The sequence below is a fragment of the Hermetia illucens genome, chromosome 5 (assembly GCF_905115235.1).
Source record: "Hermetia illucens chromosome 5, iHerIll2.2.curated.20191125, whole genome shotgun sequence".
NCBI classification, from domain to species: Eukaryota; Metazoa; Arthropoda; class Insecta; order Diptera; family Stratiomyidae; genus Hermetia; species Hermetia illucens.
The window spans coordinates 70,436,952-70,459,888 of NC_051853.1; the positions used below are offsets into that span (position 1 = coordinate 70,436,952).

The window sequence follows — 22,937 nt, forward strand, 5'->3', positions numbered from 1 at the left end:
GTCCATCTATCTGTTGATCTGTCACGTCGGTCTCTTTGTTCATGTTGTTTATTTGGAAATGATTCAACCGATTGAGACAAAATTTAGTAGAAGTAGGAAAGCTGAGAAGTTTCAGACAAACAATGAATAGCTTAACTTTACATTAACCATAATAAATGCTCTTTTGCATATGATAGGAGGGTGTAATTGAATTTTGCTTTTAACATTGGTGAGAAATAAGGGTGTCCGAAAATCCAAAATTAATTATTGAAGAAAAATCTAAAATTTAAGCGCAACTCACACTCAAGAACGGAAAAACTAGCTTCCGGAATATGGGATTTGCAAAATAAAAAACAATTTTGTCAAAAAATTAAACTTCTTCTAATTTTCCACCCAATGTTGGTAATCAAAAAGCCATAAGACGGGAGTTCAGCGCTAGTACGGATAAGATGTAAAAGTTCTCAGGAAACAATTTTGGCTATCCCTATCCTGAGCACAATAAATATATACAGCTGTAAAAATTAGTGCTGAAAACACAACATATAATCTATATAAGTAAATGGTGCACTAGATGTAAATATGCGCTAATGTTCAACAACACTCTTTCCTACAGTAGCAGTTGCTACTTTACCTGCACTGTCCCGTTTACGAGTAATACCTTGGCGATGCCATAGAAATGATCCCTTAAGCTGATCGAAGTAGTATCGGATGGCTTCCGCTTGGACTTTTGTCAGACATGTGACTATATGGGAAGATACCATGTATGAATGTGGTTGTAAGAAATCGAATCACGAAGGGTTGTTTTCTTATATTCTTTCGAAATTAGCACCTTTGAAGGTAACTTGTGAGTTAATGAGAATTCAGCACACTCAATCCTATATAACTAACAGTAAACAGGCAATTGAAAAGGATTCTGGAAAGGGAGCTAATGTTGACGGAAGCAGTTAGCAAGCAAAGGACATTGACTTCAGGAATGAGTGTAGACCGGCTGAAATTTCATATATCTATGTAACTTTATATGTAGATAGTCTTGTATTTGTTACCTGGAAGGAGAATAATGCCAGACGATAACAATGTGTCGGGGACTTGAATTTAACTTGTTATTCTGAACATTATCCAAAATAAAAGTTATGCCTTCGGTTTTATTGTATGACAGGAATCACAACTGGTAAACACATATAATATGAACATTGAAGTTGTTGGATCTGCCATTGATTGATATATGGAAATTCGATATGTACATTAATAAAGACCCTGTTTTTGGATATAGTTAATAACAAATCTTTTAATTCAGCAAAAACACGGTAAAACTTTAGTTAGTGAAAACTAAATGTAATTTTCAACATTTCCATTTAAAGGTTTAATTTACCGAAATTATACCCCATGGAGAAGATGAAGATTTGGGAAGAAAGTTCCATAAACGATGACCTGTAACGTCTGCAATTAACTTCCAATTTTGATTGAATTCATCAACTGTAATAATGCGTTGTACTCTGTATTTGGAATTCTGAAGCTGATCTTCCAGGCGCTCATTGCATGCAACCATTTATAAATATATAAAATAAAATTAAATCGATTAACTAATTCATAATTACTGATTTAAAATTTTATATTTTAACACATATATTACCACTAATACATACATAATCGAAGAGTTCAACCGCTTAGATACAAAACCAACCACCACTACCCCATTGTATTAGGGGAAGAAGATACCTTGCAAGTATACTCTGTAGAAGGGCATCAATACTTCTTATTTGTAAGTACATACTTTAAATATAAATCCCGTTAACTTTACAGGTATCCGATGGGTAGACAGTAGTCATATGGTTTATAGTGTGTGACGAAATTCCATCGATATTGGGACATATTATATGTTAATTACCCCTCAAAGAAAAGAGGGTGGTGAACGTGAGTGGATATAAAAAGAAATGTTTTTTGTCTAGTGACCAGTCGACAAGTGAACTTTATAAAATCATTGTCCAATTGTGTTTTGATAATGTGTGCTGTGCATTTCTTGAAGAAGGACTTGATAAGGATTTAACAAGAATGGGAAATGTTGGAAATTTATTCTGTGATAGTGTAAAAGATGTGCTTTGAAGAAGTGATCAGTTCAAAAGGAGTAAGTTAGTGGTTTGGACTAAATATGTCAAGTAAGGAATAAAATTATATTTAGGAATAATCGTGAAAACATCGTGAATAATTACAAATTTTTGGGAGTGATTATTACTTAACAGTATTGTGATATTCATCTGGATTTATTAAAATATTTATTCAGAAATTTTGTTAAATCAAAAACTATAGAATACTGCATTAGTGTCTCAAGCCATGACTAGGTCTGAATTATTAGTTAAACAATTTACAGGAGTGTAATATCCTTATGTGTATATGTAATATCTTTTGTAACACCTACTTTGTTATTCTTCTCTTATCTTATTTCTCATGTAAAAATCAATTGAATTATATACATTTGATCGTTAACCATTTAATTATCCTATCCGAACAAATGTACATAGAAATGTATTCGTTGTCTTGGACTAGCAATGGACATTGGTTCGACCCGTTCTGTTTTGAATAATCACTAAGAAAGTAGACTGTTCAAAACGCAGCCAATAGTCTTTAGGGATTACAGACTTAGTCATCTTCACTGATCGGACAGTTATAGGGCATCAGGGATGTTTGCAGAAAATCTGATAATGGAGCTGCTTCAACTTTTGGAAAAATTACGCCTATATTCCAGGCGGAGAATTTTGCGATTTTTTTAATGGCGATGTTGCACAATTCGAATCTGTTCTGAAAATAAAGCAACGTTATTAACACTAAAATATAAAACCATAGTTGGGGTGAAGCAACCGCCAGTTGCTTTTGAAACTTGGCCGACTAGATGAAACATTCTGGATGAAGAGGCTTGCCAAAGGTCTGACTCCACAATGGTCCGACCAGTATTTGTCATTATGCTATCTTCTGTCAAATCTATTCTCAAAGGCTAAATTGCAAGACTACATACATCCAAATGGAGAAGTTTGAATTCCTGCCACCAAGCGGAAATCTTTGCGAAAGAATCTGAAATATGTAGAGGGGCATTTTGACTGTGCCTTAAGAAAGGGGACATGAAAACCCTACCAGGGCTTTTAACATAGTTGCTTAAAATACCACATAGGAAAAATTGGACTAGAGGTCTTGGCTATATATCGGTAATGTGAGGAACAGACGCCTCTGCATTTTATATGCACCTGCACGGTTTCCTGGGAGCTTCGACGACGATATCTTGAGAAAATTTCTCCAATGAAGAATCTGCGCACTCCCTGTTTCTAGAAGATGTTCACAGATTCGTAAAAGCCTAGGTCCAAATGCTTATAATAACGGCTCATTCAAATATTTCAATCTATTCTAAACTTCTCATTCTTTTCATATTTTTCCGGTTGAATAAACAAACGTAAAAATAACTGGTTTCCGAAATACATATCAAATAAGTCGATACGGCATATTTATTGATGCTTCCATATAATCTCGACAGTAGTAATAAGAAAGCCACAATGATGTTAATTACAATGCATGATTTTCAATCATCATGTAAAGGTCACAAATATACCGATCTTAGGCTTTCAATTTATTCTATATGAAGGATTAGCCATTATTATGAATGGAGTATTCATTTTATAGCCACTCGCTTAAGCATCTCATGCAGCTGAGAGCTGCTGTAATTTTTGAACTAGTTTTCAATTTGATGTCCAGTCCCCTTTGAATTTTTTCTTAATCATCTTTACCTAAGAAGACTACATACAGGGGGAGCAAATCGAGTTTCTAGGCGGTATGGAATGTGATCCTCTTATGTTGATACCACCTAGATGAGTTTCTTATGTATGTATCCCTATCTTATGCGTCACAAACACGACACCACCACCATCAACACTCTGCGCAGAACTTTTCACGCGCAAGTGATTGAAGCACGTCAAACATGTCCGATGTTGTTCTTCCACCATACAATTTCAAGAAAGAAAGATTAATCTTCTGTATTTAATCTTCTTGTGCTGGCTTATAATATTGGCAACTTTGATGTATTGTTTGCTTTTGTAAAAAAAAAGAGTAGAATACTCTAATGTATGTGGATGAAGTAAGTTGTCAACAAGCTAATTTCCGATTGGAAGTTCCCGGGCAAATAAGCACTTTTTACACTGCGGTATTCCAATTAAGTTGTTTTACGTTTTCTCCAAGTAAGAGAAATTTGAAATATAGGAAATCTTTTCAAAATATTGTATAATTCAATTCATTAAATACTTCAAACGATATTTATAGCAAGATCCAAAGATCTGTTATTTCGCTGAGTGACAAGCTAAAAAATGAGATTAAACGTATAATGCGAAAAAGGGAGGTTCTAATTGACTTCACTATTAAGTTGAAATGCTAACAATAAAAGAAATTTGGTATTCGCAGCATCTGAGGGGCGTTGTATCCACACTTCTGATACCAATCATGGTTGAAGTCAAAGCCAGACAAACTTTTATTAGTTCAGGCTTGTTATGTAGCTAAATGTAAACTCTTAAAAAACTATCCTATTAGAGCTACTGAAACTTTATCCTTTTTCCTGGCTTCCTGCGATGCAGTTCCTGTGCCAGCTGGGTCAGCTAAACCTGCTTTGATTGTTTGATTTAATTGATGACTTTCATCTTTTTGTGACCTTAGCAATAATTCACAGTCTGCCTTGATAGATTTGCAGTATTTTCGAACCTCATATGTAAACTCATCTTCGACCTTCAATAGAATTCCAGACATGGTGTCACTTATTACAGGTCGACTTCCTAGAATTTTGCATTCAAATACCCTACACAGGTGATCGCTCTACTTGCTTTGCACTAATTAGCCAGCCAGCCCCCCGCCCCCGCCTTGGGATGTCAGAATATAATTATAATAATAATATAATATATATATATATAATATATATATATATAATAATTATAATAATAATATTATATATAGGATTACTTCATAGTTACGTCGAAGTGCATTCTTCATACTTTTGTAGATCTTGTTTTTGCTGTAAACCTTTCACTTCCGTAGGCTAAAAAGTGTGTGTTTTGTCATCCTTATTCGCATCTGAATCTCGTGCTCTTTATTGTCATTTCGTCTCTAGGTTTATCCCAACATATTTAAAGTTCTCTAAAAGTGGCCAACCTCATTGGTACTTGGATTCTTGTTTGCGTTCTTCTTAGGACGACCACTTGTGCTGCCTTGTTGCCAGCCCCTTTTCCAGCGAAAGTTGCACGTGCTATATCGTCAGCTAATCCAACCATTTGTGATCAATTCTTTAGACTTTATTTAGTTTTTTGCCATCCTAGGTTGATTGAATATTTTTAACGGGGAAAAAGAGGATCTATTCAGTGATTCGTAATTTTATTATCTTGGGAAGATGGGGGGGGATGGGGATGGGGATGTAACATGTCAGGAGAACGTGCTGCGGGTAACTTCGTAAACCATTTCGTCTATATTCTCCCGATATTGTCAGGATTGGCGTTTTAGAGAGCTGATTATGTTTTGCCGCGCCGTTACGTTACGAATGTAGGTAGAAAAATGTAAATACTACAGGACCTAAATTCTCCCTGGCTGTTCGAGTCTTCGAGAATCTCTGAATCGAACTTATTTGTTGTTTACACCTTTGGCCTAACAAATATTGCCAAAATTTTTATTTGTGAAATGCTCACTTTTTCCAATAAAGTTAAAGAAATTATTAGTTTTGTAAAGAAATCAAATTCTTGACTGGAACAGGTGAAAACAAGTGAAATTTCGTTGAGGATTAATTATCTCTTCACCCACAAGGTTACTCTTATTCTTCTTGATAGTTACATAGCAGTTACTGACTTTGCCGGTCCTTGAGGAGCACATAATTCAATGGTTACATACGGGCCCAGGGTAAAAATTATAGGACTTCCCTCTAAATTGCACAACCAACCTAAGTTTGTTAAGGTCGTTATTCCGGGCTTTCGGAAGAAGTATTGGGTCCATGAGGATGATATAACGTGCATGCTTTTGACAACTAAGTTGACGATCAAGTACTACAAGGTAACCACGAAATCTGGAAGAATATGGAGGTGCCGTGAAAAAAGAAAATGAACGTAGGGATCTGATAGTTAATATTGGTGCTATGGAAAAAAGCGTTGTTCATACACCGAAATTTCAATAAATGGAAAAGGAGTTTTGCAGAAGTAAGAATGGTTTACTGTCCTTGATAGTAAGCGGCTCATTTCGTTGGTAAGACCGATTTCGTTGTTGAATTCGCTATCGCGAAACAATTTGAAATAAAATAGGAATTTGTAAGTCGATGGTAATATGGTAATATGGAAAGGAATCGTATCGTGCACAGATCCCTCTAAAGATATTTGAACCTTTTGAAGGACACAATAATAAAGCTATTTAGTAACACAGATCAGAACTGTTCGTGCTTAACTGACGCTACAATTTTTATATTTATATGAATATGAAGTGTGATATCAACACATTGTGCTGTCCATTACGCTTTCGAGTTCTGTCTGTATATTCCTGCCCGGGTTGACCCATACACTAGGGTTTTATAGTGATCCCCTTTTTAACGTTTGGTCTTTTACTTGTCCAATGCGTGTGAGACTGAAGCTGCGGTCATAAAATGCTACATGACGAAATCTATTTTTCTAACAAAAGGACGGTGTGGTCCAATTGCAGAAAAGGAGAAACTTTTCGAGCCGCAGCACCTTCGATGTTGTAGGCACATATCATATGTGCTTATGGAACAAGTTACCTAAGACTTGAGTATAGAGAGATCGCTTATATCTCCGTTAATATTGAGAATTTCGAGAAAGGGAGTTTATCTCGCAATCACTTGAATAGAGGAGAATTAGACCTTTAAAATGGTATATAGGTTGGGGGGTCTAGGAGATCGAAAATGGCCGTAAAGTGGGGGAATCTTTTGAAAAACTTCGAAAACCCCAATTCAGATGCATCGATCTTGCTACAAAAGGGTAAAGACTGAGATTATACTGTGTGAAATAGGGGGCAAATTTCTTTCATACACTATACCTCGGATAGGAGGTTTAAGGTACCCTATACATTGAGCAACCAATTTAACTATCTTAGCGATAGTAGCATTACATTTTTTCCTCAATTTGGATCTTAGATTTGTACCTATTTTGATTATTTCGTTTTGGGTTTGCAATGATATGAAATAATCATTTATTTCTTTGGATTTTGGCATGTAGCTATTTCACGTCGTCCACTGAACGTTCATTGGCATACATTTTCGATAATCATATTTATGAAGGGCTGTTTGGATTGCCTTAGTTATCGTCTTTTTTTTTGGACGAAATCCCTTAAAGTAAGGACATATTTACGGTATAAAAGTTAGGAAGGGTACGAAAATAAAATATTGACAGATAAACTATTATTTCCCAGATTTGCAATTTCTTTTATCGTCGGTGTCAGTGCAGTTATAAAGATGAAACTGTACTTTTAGCTCCTGTAACTTTGGTTTAAATAGAGGACGACACTGCGTCCTGATTGTTTACAAATGCATATTGTTTGGTAAACTATGCCTGCGAGTTTTCGCATTAATCTATGTTCTCGTATATATCCCGGAAAATATTGCTGTTTCCATTTCACAATTAAACCAATTGAAATTTTTAATTGAAACACTCCGAAATGTTCCAGAAATAATATCCAGCATATGTGTTCCAACTCAACATTCTCAACATCAAAGAAAGTCACATAACATATTCTCATTACAGCGACGATACTCCCTTATTTCAAACCAATCTTTATTTTCAACCTCCACTGAATCTCATCTCGTAAAGGTCAAAGGTTATTTTGGGCACGATTTCGTCCTTTTTTAGTGATGACTGTCATCGTCAGCCAGTCACCAGTCATACTTACATTTCATCGCCATCTTTTCGCACAAAATGGCGCGCAAGTAGCGTGGCCGATGACCGCGTCGGCAACATTAGTATCCTGTGGAATATTATATCCTTACGGATTGTATCCTGTAGCCTGTGTGCATTTCGGTGTGCGCGCGTTAAACATTCTCATCGTTTTCGTCGTCGTGAATGTCATAGAGCTTTTGCAATAGAAAAATCTTCGTCTTAGGGGGGGAAAGATACTTCGGAATTGGGACCTCGAATTCAGATTTTCGAGGAAATTGTGGTAAATTTCGCTGAATTGAATAATTGTACTTTTGAATGTGAGCAGGAGGTGATTGTAAGTATGTAAATATTACTCAGTGGAATGGAATTGGGAATTTCCGATGAAAATGGAAATTTTTTTGGTGAAAGGTTTCGAGCAGATTGTTAGTGTGGACTTTTTTAGCTGAAACTGATTGGAAACACGTAGTACTGAAAAATATAACCTGGAGATGTGAAAAATAATTTATTCCTGTTTGAGTCATCATTTTAGTGTGAAATTCTCTGAAGTGCAAGTGAAGTTGGATATTCTGGAAATCGGCAAAGACGCCTGTTGGATGTGCACGCATTGTGAAATACTTTAAGCCTGCGCACACATTTCCTCGAATTATATAAAAATTACCAATTACAACCTTTGGATCATGTTCCATAATGTTCCAATTTTAAAATTTTTCCTACATAAATAAATAAGGGAAACCAAATAACCGATGCTCTTCCGTGATATTTTTTACTGAAAAACTTTCTGGCCTTAGATGAGTAACAATAACAGGGCGTCCGCTATGTAAAAATGATGTCCTTTGCCTATAGCCGTTTATTTTAAACACTTCATATGCTGGAGCGAAATCTGCCTTCAATTTACAATACTCGGATACCTTTCCCACCCAACTGAGCAAAAGTGTCAACTCAGTTTTCAGAAGTAAGCTCTATCTTGGCCGAAACCGGAATTTGGAAAACCTAGAGTCACTCTACAATGGTTACTTAGGGTACCATACAATGGTCGCGGGCTAGGAACGCCCATTTGTGCCTAGTTATATCTACACAGAACGGCTGTCTTAGGGCCATAATATAAATTTGTCAAACGCCGTCTTTAACGTCGAATCGTATCAGCTAAAAAAAATGGTTAAGTAAATCTTTCAAAAACACCTAAGTTTATATCCTCCCAATGGTTTGAAAGCAGCCAATAGTCATTTCGAGTACACATGCCACACAGTAATATTCTTTACTGAAATAACGGCTGGTGAGCGATCTAAATCTAATGTTTGATTTGAAGGAAGGAAACATGATTATGAAGGAAGGCCAAATACCAAGATCATGCTTATGAACTTACTTCTTTCAAAAAATCGAAGCCACATATGACTCGAAATTTAGAGATCTTTATAAGCAACTATCGAAGCTAGTTCTCGAAGCACACAAAGTGTAATCTGTTGAGCATCCACTCCAGAGTTGAGATGGCAGTGCCTGCCAATCTAATAAGGGAAAGTGTGCCCTCAAATTACGAGAAAGTCAAAGAATTAAGTTCCAAAATAATATGATCAATTCATGTTTTCATGATTTAAGGAGAAATTGGATTACTTGTATATGGAAAGATATAAAAAACCTTTCAGAGGATCCAAATTTATCAAGACGTTTTGAATAAAACAAAAACATGTTACCAAGAACATTGTAACAGAGCTGTTCAACGACACAAGCAGCATTGACCAAAGCTTTTCAGCAGAACAAATCGGAAAGAAATTCTGTTATAGGAAAGTGAATATCATCCTTGCGAGGACTTCAATTGAGTATTCAAGAGATGGACCGCGGACTTGCGCTACGCACAAGAAAATGTTGATATTACATGGAGAAATGCTGCAAAATGACCCTTTTGAAAGGAGGATTGCCCAACCTATGCAAGAGAGATATTGACGCTAAACTTAGGCAACACCCTGCCAAGTGTTCATGTTTGAAATGAGAATTGTCACACAGATTTTTGGCCTAACGAAAGATAGAATGTTCTCTATGTGTAAAACATTTCTCATATAAAAATACAGAAAACTGTTATAATCACGACGATGATCGGAACCACAAAGAAGCAAGTCAGGAAACCAGAAGTTCGGTGCTTCAAGTATGAAAGGTTTTGTGTATTTCCTATATCCCCCTTAAATTCAACTCATTGCATGCGTGGGGATTTACAGCTCCCACCACCAAATTTCATATCAATAGGAATAATCGCTTCTGAGAAAATGAGGGTGACAGACACACAAACAGTAAACCGACTTTAATAAGTTTTTGGCTTACACAAAATCTACAAAAAGGTTAAAAATATGGGAGATGCCCTGGCCTACAAAAGCAGCTAATAGATGATATTGTGATCCCTTCTCTACTTAGTTTTAAGCATCCTCGACCATGATCGCGTTTGAAGGAGTAAAGAAGCAGCTTGCGGAGAGTGAGGTTCGAAATTGAGTTGTGCCCTTGCAGAAAAAGTCGGGAAGGTTACAACACCGTTTACACTTTTTCCTTATTTGATACGCCAAATCATTCGCTAATAAGATCTTGGGAGTTTCGGTGTGGTGTGAAACAAATTAAATAAATAAAACATGGTTAGGAACCGAGTACTATAGTGGATCTACTAGTATACCACAATAACATCAGGTTGGTCTCGTACTCACTGAATGACAGCGACATCCTCATAATACTAGACTTTAGGCTTCCTTACCAATTACTTTTACTGATTTGAGATAATCAGGCACCTGCTTTTTCATATTTGGTATGTTGGCTAGTGTTCGAAACAAGATTAGAAGGTAACGAACAATTTATTGTAGATACGGATTCAAAAAAACTACTGATTGAATGAAAATCAGTCTGGCCAGAACTCGAGTTTCCGAAGCAACTATAGCTTTTCCGCTTGAATAACCGAGAGTGAAGGCCTTTCGTTATGGTGATTTAGGAAGCCTTACATTCATCCCTACAACAATTATTGAGCTACAGTAGCCGCTCGAAAATCTGTCAGTGCTCCACATCACCTCTTGATAGTATAACCCAGAGAGAGTCCTCTCTATCGTATCTGCATAAAGTTGCTGGCGATTCCCATATCTCCTTCCACAATCGTTTGTGATTGGTGTCGCCGCCATCCGAAGCAGAACACACGGTCAGGGAATTGCACCTTCCTAATCTCGTGCAAATAACATGGAAAACCTCCATGCCCGCTTAGAAGCTGGATAAGAAAATTATCAATCTTAATCTGCTTTCGGATTTGCCACGAACCTAAGTTGAGTCGCGGTGTCCATCTGCCTTTTGACTCGTTTTCCCAAGCGAGCTTCCATTTATTTAAGGTTTGTTGCCGTTCCTTCTGAGCAACCACTTTCGAGTGTGTCTAGCATACCCGTAATGTTACGAAGCCGAATATATTTCTGAGACCAAACGTTGCTAGGGGTGCCCCAGCTCGATGAACTTCCACAACATCTATGATAGCATTCCCTTCTCTTAAACTGAACTGTCTTTTCACCTTCCGGCGTGAAACACTAGTTCTCTACAAAGATACCCTTGTACTGCCTCTTCCAGCTCTTTTATACTGAAAAGGGGAAAATTTTCGACGTGGATCCGCATAAAATAATTTCCACACAATTCGGTCTATCTGTTCGGCATTAATTGAAAATGATTCCCGCAGGGCCTCGCTTTTCCGGGTGATCAGTATATTACAGAGTCCTCATGGATCACCATATACGCCCTTAAGTAGCTCATGGAAGCAGCAGGCTCGTGAGTCTCTTTTTAGTTAATCTGCAACCCGGCATTGTGTTGTTTAAGCGTTGTGCCAAATGGCGGGGCTTGTGGCACTCCATCCGCAGGTGGACAATTGTCACCGTCCACCAATATGTAGGAGACCGGCATATAGGGGCCCCACAGACTCTCGTTGCCAAGTTTATAATTGCAATGACGACAATGTCAGCTGAAGGACCACAACACTCCAAAGTATGCTACAGTGCGGCTTTGGCTATTCACCTTCGCAACATGCGAAGCATTAATGGTCACTCGGCTGGAAGTTGTCCGGAACTGGCTACCTGCCCACCTACTACACCACTGATTCCAAGGCAAAAGTTCCATCGGGAATGCATCTTCTGCAGCTTGGGCATCGGAACGTTGGCGTGGATCTGACGGTTAAAATTACCAGCCATGTTCTCACCGTTATTATCAGACATTATCCTAATATGGAAATCCCACTTTCTTGCCAAAGACAGAACTGTTAAAACTTCTGGATTAGCTATATCATGAATGTTTCGAACGGCACAATGCACAACCAAAGATTCCTGAATATGGTAGGACCTAAAAGGAACTCAGGTCGAAGATCGTAATGACGACATTATTGATCTAAAGTTAAATTCATCGATTAACTGGGGGTCCGAGGATGATGAATTGAACATGCAGTAATTAATTTTGCTAACGGTGTACTTAACTCAAAATAAATGTTAAAGTTAAGGACGTGAGCTTGCCCTCAAAATCTGACAAAAGGAAAACTAAAATGTATGACTTTTTTACATTCTAATCTTTGTGATTTACTTTCCTCATTGTCTTATCCGTTATAAATTCTTTGAATAAATACATATGGATAATTAATCTTATCTTACCTTTTGGAAATGTGATCAGGGACCTTAAAACTTAGAATGTGATTTTTAGCCATAAAATCTTAACTGATCTTAATCTGCTATACCAAGTCCATAAACCTTAGATTTCTTCAAGAAACACATATACAGCCTTGGCTTCAATTCTTGTCCTTTTAGTGAAGTCATTCATACTTCATTCGGACCGATAAATACGCGCTTTATAACAGCGATCGACTTAAATGTGGCATGTGACTTATGACGTATTTAACACCATAATTTCCAAACGACTCCGAATATCAAAAAATCACTTTGCCCATATATTCTACACTATATCTAGATGCAATTGATGCAAAAAAAAATTCAATTCTGCGGATGCGACACACAGGATGACCCCCTTAAGTTTGCAAAATGACCACTACATCACGGTCTCGTTATGGATGTTCCGCCGGCGAGTTGCTTTCGGTCGACAGTTTCTTCATACACCCTAGGGATTACATTAGAACTTTCAATGGACAATTTTGTTGTCTTGTTTACCATACTAAATATGCTATGTCCAAGCCATCTACATATTTGCATAGGTATGTCCGCGCTCTGGAATTTACTTCGTAAGTTTGTTTTGCTGCGTTAATAGCCATGCGTTCATTTCATTAGTTATTATCGATTTACCATTAATTTCGCAATTTTGTGTTACATATCATTTAATTTGTGACGCAAGAGATACCGCCGGTAAAGCAAGGTCATCGAGTACTTCCCCACTGCAGACCTGTTTATTATCTTTGATTGCTTACTCCATAACCACATCCAGGACGAGAATAAACAATAAGGGTGAAAACACACAGTCCTGTTTCACTTCAACACGTATACACTTAAGGTTTGGATAACCAGCCTTTATTTAGCACTTTGAAAGTATGCTTTGTACTGTTGTAATAATGTTGGTTCTTTCACAAGATAGCGTGTTTCAAATTGGACTATTTGACAGTGGTTACATGACCGATTTAGACAAAACTAGGCTGCTCCCATCGAAACGCTGAAATAGGATATTTTCTACATTTTGCATACCGAAAACATACGCCAACATGCAGCACTTAAGAAGGTGATAAAGGTTTCAAGATGAACAACGGAAATTCTCTGGTCCATATCGGTAGGAAATGGCTAAGACAAATCAAAATGGGAGCTACAATCAAAGCCCCGCCATGATTGGTATAGTGGTACTAGTTTATGCTGAGTTCAGGTTCAGCATTCATACCAGTGGATGTGAGGCAAATTTAACACCTCTGCAACAACTATGGAGTACGGGCCCCTATTTATACAGTGCAACCACGCTTGAGCACACGAGATGCTCTATCCGCAATATGATCACAACCACCATGAAACTTCCACAAGTGGGCCAACCGCAAATAACCGGGCGAGAGCATAGCCTCCAAGAACTCTCCCGGAACATATACCCTCAGGAAGCCATTCCGGTTGCCATGCTATCTAATAATCTTTGGTGAATCTTCGTGGCAAAAGTCACTTAAGATGAATCCTTGCAGACTCGACTTAGCCCCACGGTCTTCTTAAGACAAGGATTGATTTTATGACTACTATCAAAGTCTCGCTGAGGCAATCACAACGCCTAGTATGGCTCAGCTTATTCATACCTAAATCTCTACTGAACTAAGCAGAACGGCACACGTGTTGAAACGCAACACCACGTTTGAGGCCCGAAGGTCTCTGTTCGCTTGAATATAGCCGTAAATACCCATTAGAGGGCCAACCACTATAACCGAGCTGAACGCATATGAGACAGGAATGAGACATGGGAACTCAGGGGCTATCTCGGTTCTCATGGTACCAATATACCCCTGATAAGATTTCGTGACTTAATACCACTTCAGATGAATCCCCGTGCAGATTCAGGTCTGATCAACCTAATTAGGCCTTTGGAGAATTCGCCTACTACATCGTGGCCAGCAAACCATAATGAATACAGCGTATCGTGGTGCCACTACGTGGACGTTTTCCTCGGCTACTTGGTTTTGATCCGAATAACAGGATTGCTGTCACGTCTTCGCCGCCACCTACCATCAACTACCATCAATTTGTTTGTCTATTACATGAGAAAAAAAGCAGGTATGAGCTGCATTGAATCGGTACAATATTTTGAACTTTGCCCCCACTGGACACCGGCTTACCAGCAGATTTGATCAATCCTGCAACTTTAAGAAACTTAAATTGTGAGCTGCGATTTGCTTAGTTATACTCCCGTTTTTCTGCAGACTATTCTCCAATAGCCATAAGAATCTCGAAGTGCTTTAAATGACAAATCCAAGTTGATTAACAATCAATTGATAAAACGGTTGAATTAGCCAATGCAACTCATCACATTCCCCCTTAGCAGAACAGCCAGGGAGATGAACACGAGACAACAGTAGCCACTAATATAGACAATTCCGTAGCCTATACCACGAAAAAAAATCGATGAGTGATATCACGAATATCTCATTGCGGATAAAATCCAGCTCAAAAGATTTCGGGAGGTGGGCCACCTTATTCGTACGGTAAAGATGATGCACCCCGAGAAGTCTATATACACCTACGATTGAGAAAGAAGATGTCACACATGGGTGTAGGTCAAGATGGCAGGGAATTGCAAGAGATATCGACTTGGTGGACCTCAGCATACAATCTGATCCTTCCTTACTAAGGCAGGATTTAGACCGCACCTGCGGTTAGTGACCATAAGGAGTCATTAACAAATTAAGGTGGTTTTCCTAGTTTCCAGATATCGATTTTCTCTTTGGTATATCCATAGTTCAAAAGAAAAATATGTTGGGAAATTACTGCAGAAAGTTTATAACTAAATTCAAGATATTCATCATGTTTATGTAAATAGAAGAGCCTGCGCCACGTTGGCATGACGTGAAAGTTTTAAACGCGTTTTTCTTCAAACTACATTTTTTCAATTGACACAAAGCAAAACTAAAACTCTGTTGAACCAATCAGGCTGAAATTTTGACACATTCTACACATCAGTAGTTCTGATCAGAACCACAATTATGTATTTTCATTAATAACTTCTTATTTTTATCTTGGATTTTCAACGAAAAGTAGAAGTGATTTTTGAAGATTTTTTTTAAAACTCCCCCATTTTAGTGTTTAGTCAAGCAAATTTATAATTATGGTTCGGATGATAGAGACAAGCATACAGAATAAGAAAACGTTTGAACTTTTGGTTCCAGATAACTACAAACAGAGATCACAAAAATGAAATACAAACGATTATCAAATTCGTTAACTAAGATTTTTTGTATCATTACTTAAGACCTCAATAATAACTTATAAAGAGATTGAAAAAAAGGTTGAAATATCGAGCGTCACACAGGAAAAGGAGAAGGATTGTACAACAAGATCGAGGTACGGAACACCAAAAGTACTTGAATCATTTGTCGACTACAGCAGTGCTCTCAGCTACGTAAAATTTGGAGGTTGGTTCCTGGGCTATATGCAATGTGGAAAAGAGGGCGGCATTTGCTAATTATTATCTTAAAACCCATCCAAATCCTATCCAGGGCAAACAAATGTAGGTACATCCTCCCAGAGTTCATTCTTGAATCGCAAAAATATACCCTTTTCAAGAGCAGAAAAATTGAAAAATGTTTCAATTGTACGCCTCTGAAGTTGAATTTTCTCTAGAGTACAGAAAATTGCACAGGCATTCGGCAAAATAAACCAGAAAATTGCTCCTGACAGAAATATATTTAACTTTGGAATCTTTAAATTAACACAATTAACACGGACACAATTGTATAAGAATAGTGAGAATATTCAGTTTGAGTACTCACTCGAATGGCTCTAGGAAGTTTCGATATCAAGGTAGTTTTCTAGCAAATTAATCACACACCTTTCTGGAACATTGAACGAGGTTTAAAAGGGCGTAAATAGGTCCATTCTGAGTAATGAAGTAATACCCATCGGTTATAAATACTAGTCGATTATAAATGAAGGTTATTTAATTAATTGTGGATAAACGTTTGCATAAAAGTTGTAGACCAGGTTTCTGCTAGCAGAGTACGCAATTCAGTAATACAGATCCAGGGAAATATATAGTGTGAGCAATTCGTACGAATCTCAAGAACACGGAAGTCTCCGATTTTGGCATAAAAAAAGTTTTGAAAGCCTCAGCGTCAAGCTTCGTTGTTCAATAAAGATACAGTTGAATCCCAATAATTCTTGCATCGATTATCCGTATTTCCGGCTAATCCGTCCCCACCTTTTTTTTTTTCATTTTACACTCCCTATAATAAGTAGTCCGGATATTTTGTATCAAATCAGCAGTCCCTTGACCATACTAATTATCGGCATTCCACGTGACAATGGATATCGCGAAATGCATCTCGATCAATGGTTGACTTAGTGAAGACGTATCATGGGTGTTGGGGTGTGTAAACTGATTCTTTCATAAGTATTCTAGTGTACAAAAAGTATAAAGAAATACTCCTTCCACCTCCAAAAAATTAATCAAACACGAAGAAAAAAATCATTCAAAAAATATCTAGCGATTAATACATGTTAACAAAAGTGTAGATGCTATTCAGAGTTGCAGAAGGATCTAATTTGACAACGTTAATCGTATTTCATCAAAAACCAAAAAGAGGAAACGCGGGATAAAAGTAATTTTCCTAGAAAACCTTATGTTGTACGTGGGACAGACAAAATGGGTGATGACGACCAAAAGGGTCTTAACATATCAAGAAGTCTAATGTGAAAAAAAAAATTTAGGAGCGTCCCACGCAGCGTGAACATAGGCATGGCAAAAGGAATATATACACAATATATACTATATAGGTTTCAAATCCATGGTTTCGTCTAGGTCTAGGTCTCAAATTCGACATTGGTTACGAGATAAGGGAGTAAGGAATCAAAAAGTAACAACTTGAAGTAAGAGACGAATCATTCTCAGCAATTATCTTACCAAAAAATTCCAAAAAAACATAATGATGCCTCTGGATATAGACCTCAAAATACATCTGATAGTGTGTAACATCGGCATTATCAACAAAATTGTAATAGGTCAAAATGGCCATTTTTGAATTTTTATGGAATAAAAGTGGTTTGCTTATCATACTGAAGGCCCATATATGTTTATTCCCATTTTGTTTTTTTCTTGTGTGTCCGGATGGCTCAAGTGATTAGAGCGCTGGGCTGTTGTAGCAGAAGGTTGCGGTTCAAATCTCACTGGTGGCAGGGGGATCTGTTATCGTGACTGGATGTCGGATGCCAGTCGACTCAGCTGTGAATGAGTCAAATCAGGGTAATAATCTTGGGTGAGCGCAATGCTGACTACATTGCCCCTACTGTACTGTAGTACACTATAGTGTACCGTCACAGTTTTGAATGAAGTGCTCTAACATCCTTCAAGGTCCTGATCCAATATGGATTGTTGCGCCAATGATTTTTATTATTATTTGTTTTTTTTTCTTACCTTGTTGAAATAATCATTGCTAAACAGATGCATAACATAGGACGCGTTACTATAGTTTCGGAAAGATCCTTTTTATTAAAAAAGGAGAAAGTAGTAGTAGTAAGACATATTTTCATATTTTATTGAATTTATGAATATATTTATTTACTGAAATATTCTTACATATGAAACGGACAATGAAATCCCGAAAGTACAAGTGTGCTTTCTTCATGATGGTTTACATAGGTGACCTTGTCCATAGAGCTGATGGTGTCAATAAAAATTTGGGCAATTGGCGAAGTCCTTTGTGAAGTTTGCTCCAAAATAAAGTGTAATTGAGACAAAAAATGGAAACGAGAAATAGGTAGAGAAAACTTAAAACATCCCGCCATCTGTTTACGGATACTGAAGAGGAAAAAAGAAGAGTTACTTTTTTCACCAAAGACTTTATTATGAAGATTGTTTCTTTTGGCAGTATCCTTCCTTTATTCCTTCTTCGTCCCTTAATATGAGTGCAAAAACTTTCTGCTTCTCTCGCCTCCTATTTAGCATTCCCAATGAAGGATTTTAATTTATTTCAGTAGCCCTAGTCACAATAAAGTGCACAATTAGCCATATATACAAAACTCTCAGAAAGACCATATTTTTAAAGTAAAGAAATGCTAAAATGAAGGTGAGAACAAGCATAAAAGCCCGAGACAACGCGGGAAAATGGAAAAAGATAGCAACATCAATTAAGTCCTAAGAAAAGAGCAGACTCCAATCTATAGACTCGGGTGTTGGAACTAGTAGAACTTGTAGACTAAAATTTCCTTAAAAGGATGTGACGGGTTTAATTTTTGTAAATTTTTGATTGATTTTGATTAAAATACATCTGAAAATTTTTAAAATAAGTTGCTAGGTTATATAGCGCGGCGGGTCAAAGCCGCATTGAAGCCTGTTACTTCTTTCGTCGTGCCTTTCTCTTCAAAATGTCTGCTTTAGATGGTTATATTACACATTCTCGATTTGTTGGTATATTGTCTAAATAGAAGGGAACATTTTGGAAATTGGTTCTACCGATTATGATTCAGTTTGTGTACTGAAAAGTCAATATTGTAATAAATTGTTAAACGCGTTTTTCTCAAAACAACGAGTTATCATGGAGGATGAAAAAAAACACTTGACCACTCGCTTTAAAATTTTGATACATCATTATACACATTCAAAGCAATAGAATGAACCTCGGAGAAGGAGATAGTTGCTAAATATTTTGTTTTTCAATTCAATTTTTTGTCGCCAAAAACCGAAAAATTTTAAAAATCGCCGCCATTTTCTTATTTTATGCTGAAATTTTTTGATTGTGGTTTATTCTATAAAGAATTTCATGCTGATTGAAACCCCGTTTTTTGTTTTTTTTAGATGTCTCAGTGACCCGAAATCATCCACATCGTCAATTATTGACGTTTTATTAAAAGAATTGCGACAAACAAATATCAGCTTGGAAAATTTCTTAAATCCTTTTTTTTTAAATTTTAATATTATGACAATATATATGCAAAATTTCATACAAATATCAGTCTTTTTCTCAAAAAATAAACTGTTTGAAAAGAGTAAAATAATCAAAATTTAATCCTGTCACATCCCCTTAAACTCGAACGATAGTTACCATGGAGGTTCCAAAATATGTGGCTTTAGTCTACAAACTACAAATATGGATATTAAAATAGAAAAAAATTAAAAACCAGAACTCGTTTTCAGACGGCCGCCATTTTATGCGACGATGCCCTTTTCAACTAATGGACGACACAGCTGTCTTACATAGATTTCAACATATATTCTTTTTGTTCTGGAAAGGACCCCTGAAATCATGCTCACCGCATGGTCACATCCGTTTGATAAATAGTTCAATCCCATAACTTTGAACTGTCATCGCGAGTCCTTTTTTGTAAACGTGCATTGTCTCCTAAATGGGGCATAGCGTGTAAACCACATATATTTGTCATTTGTGTTGGTTCACCGAAATGTAATTCAGTTCCGTCCATGTCTTCCTGTGAAGCCGGCGCTTCTCCTCTACGGTTCTGGGCCATATCTTCAGTTACTGTGAAATGGTTCCATAGCATGGCCCAACCAGCAATGAAGTTAGCGCTCCGGATCTAGCGATAGTAATGTGTCGGGCAACATCAAGTTACGTGTCCCTATTAACACAAACCACGTTACTGAGATTGATAAATTGGACAATCCATTCAATGTTCTACTCATCAACGAAGAAAGGAAGAGGGTCGTATCTTGTCAGACTGAGTACTTTATTTTTACTGGTATTTACTCTGCATGCCTCCTTTTCTCAATTTAGAGCCATTCGGCCAAAGTCCATGACCCGATGAGAAAGTAATCACATTTCATAAGAGTATTCGAGATGTTTGAGGAACGATGTTATGGTCCATTGAATCAATCCACGGCCCCCGAACAAGGCAGTATGAAGAACGTCATCGATAACTAGAATAGGTATGCTATTACTATTAAAGGGGCACACTAGTTCTTCTAAGATGCGGTGCAATTTTCCTTAACACTGTTATTATAAATTTTAAGAAAAGGTATCGGTAACAAAATGCAATCCTAGCGGACTCCGCTTATATTGCTCCATTATATGTGGCTCTGACAATACCTATTAGTTTCTTCGGCAGGAGGGGCTGCCTAGAGCAGCCCGTACAATATCTTGGCTGCTCTATGGAAAACCGCGCTGTGGAAAACCTTCCCGAAATCGATGCAAAGTGGGTAAAGCGGAAATCTTAGCTCCGCACATTGTTTCAAAATAATCCGGAAAGTGTTAATGTGGTTTGTGCAGAACGATCTAGAGTAGGAATCAGAATGCTCTAAAATCAAATATAGATCGTTACACGTGCATCTATATTTTTGTTCGATGACGGATAGCCTTCCGAAAAATCCCAATTTCCAAGTCCCCACCTCTTAAGAACCACGACCTCCAGCGCAATGATATACATATGTATACAAGGTTGAAGGAAGTTGAAATTCGATCAGGCCAAAGAATAGAAATTTTTCATTTCCATTGCAACAACAAGTGTAGAATTAACCTGGAGCTAAGAAAGCTGTAAAGAAAATAGTCCTAGAATATTCAGTTTAATGTCTATTAAAATCAACTTTTTATACTAGACAAAGTTCGTAATAGCCATCCAGCTAAATAAGCATTTCTGGGAGTTAGTTACATTGAAAAGATCTGGAAGACAGTCATATGTGTTAAATAGGCTGATTTGTTTTTCCGCATGTATTGAATCTGCTCAGCTTTCCAGCTTTCTTTGCATAAATAACAGAGCCACATCAGCAACCGAGCTCATCTTACTAATCCTGTTTTTTGTTTCCTGCTTCACGCATGGCACGTAATTGATCACATAAGCCTCTAACAGCGAAGCCAGAAAAAGGTACGTAAAGCTTATTAGTGTATGCATAACACAAACGGACAGCTAACTAATATCTACTTGGAAATAATATCATTTACCTACGAGGAAGACACCTATCGTGTCTCGTTCGTTGCCATCCGCTCATAAGACCGTCGGACAACAATGTACTAGTCAGTAGTAATTCGTCCTACGAAGTAAACCGTGAAAAACTAATATCGTAGAACAACCTGTTAAGAAAACTTCCTTCAGGATACCATTCTTGAATTTATTATTTCAAATTCAGTTTTTAAAGTGATTTTATTTCTACTTTGAATACAATTAAATAATTCCCTCTTTTCTTTCAAGAGTGGGATACGCTATCAATTATTAACACAACTATCGATATTATCCGAGTACTGGCCTAGCATGCTCCACTCAGGACGAGAAACGTGGTCTGTAGGACAACTCAACTAACTTGACGAGGAATCAACATATGGTGGATGAATAATTTAATGAAAAATTGAACGCGGACAGTTTACTAGAAATAGAAATTTGAATGTCTTTCCTAGAGTTGATAACAGCCGAAGAAAAAGTCCTGGAAACAATGGAAGGATATCTCTGTGTTAAGTGGTGTTTAGAATCGGGATAGGATTTGCAACATCATCAATGTGGTACTCATTGCAGCTGCTGGCCACTGCACAAGATTAGAAATTAGACTCTTGTGCGTGTGACAGCGGCTATTGTGGGATACCCTGGTCAACAATTACCAGTCATCGGAGTTTAGATATGTAAAAGAAGAAATTTGCTCGCGAAACGTCAACCCTTTCATTCCTTTTTGTTCAGTGTGTAATCAAATGCATAATTCTTTAGTGATGTGAAAGTAAAAGATTCGAAAGGTCTGCAGTTTTCTTAAGATTAATATTTTTGCAGAAAATATTCGGAGAAATCATTGTTGAAGTTTCTATATTTGTTGTTGTTATTGAGTCGCAATTCAATTAAAGAAATAAATTTAAGAAATTTTTCCTTATTGGCGGGGGTGCAATGTGTCCATCAGCCAGGATAATTAGTTTCTAATATACTATATTTTGTGTTTCCTAAATTCCCTTTAAATATATATAGCGGAAAAGCAGTCTTTTATATCTTAATTTAATACGGTGTTTGTGGGCTATCTCATATTGGTAGCTTAGTTCTCTTCCAGATTGTTCCAGACTTTAGTTGCTTTGCCATAGTAACACTCAACAAAACTTCATGATTTGCAAGTATGGGAAAAGTAAAAGCATTCAAACATTAAAAAAAAGAAAACCCACCTGAATTAACAAAACAATTGCGAAAATCAATCAAAACAGGATTTAATACGGAAATATTGTACATATCTGAATCTTAAAGAAAATTTCTAAGGATTCGATAGAAGGATGTACATGAGTAGGAAGTGAAAAGTTTGAAATTGAATGTTTTTTTGGTGCCCCCGTAAAAATGAAGAGTATTATATTGCAAGACGCCTTCAGTTTTCCTACATAATCTACAATTCCAAAAAAAGAGAATAATAAATGTTTCCGTTTGTGGGAAATATTTATTTGTTTCTTTCCTCTGTAGGTGCTAAGTAGGATGGTTCAGATTTAAAAAGCCCAAAGATATGGCGAATTTATTG

The 22,937-nt window shown here is 37.0% G+C and overlaps 1 long non-coding RNA gene across 1 annotated transcript; it reads left to right on the top strand.

Moving 5' to 3' along the window:
* The first annotated feature begins 1,945 nt into the window (after positions 1-1,945).
* On the top strand, positions 1,946-22,197 carry LOC119657605. Its single transcript, XR_005250149.1, has 2 exons — positions 1,946-2,101; positions 21,656-22,197. It is a non-coding gene; the product is annotated as an uncharacterized LOC119657605 (long non-coding RNA).
* Positions 22,198-22,937: the final 740 nt, after the last annotated feature.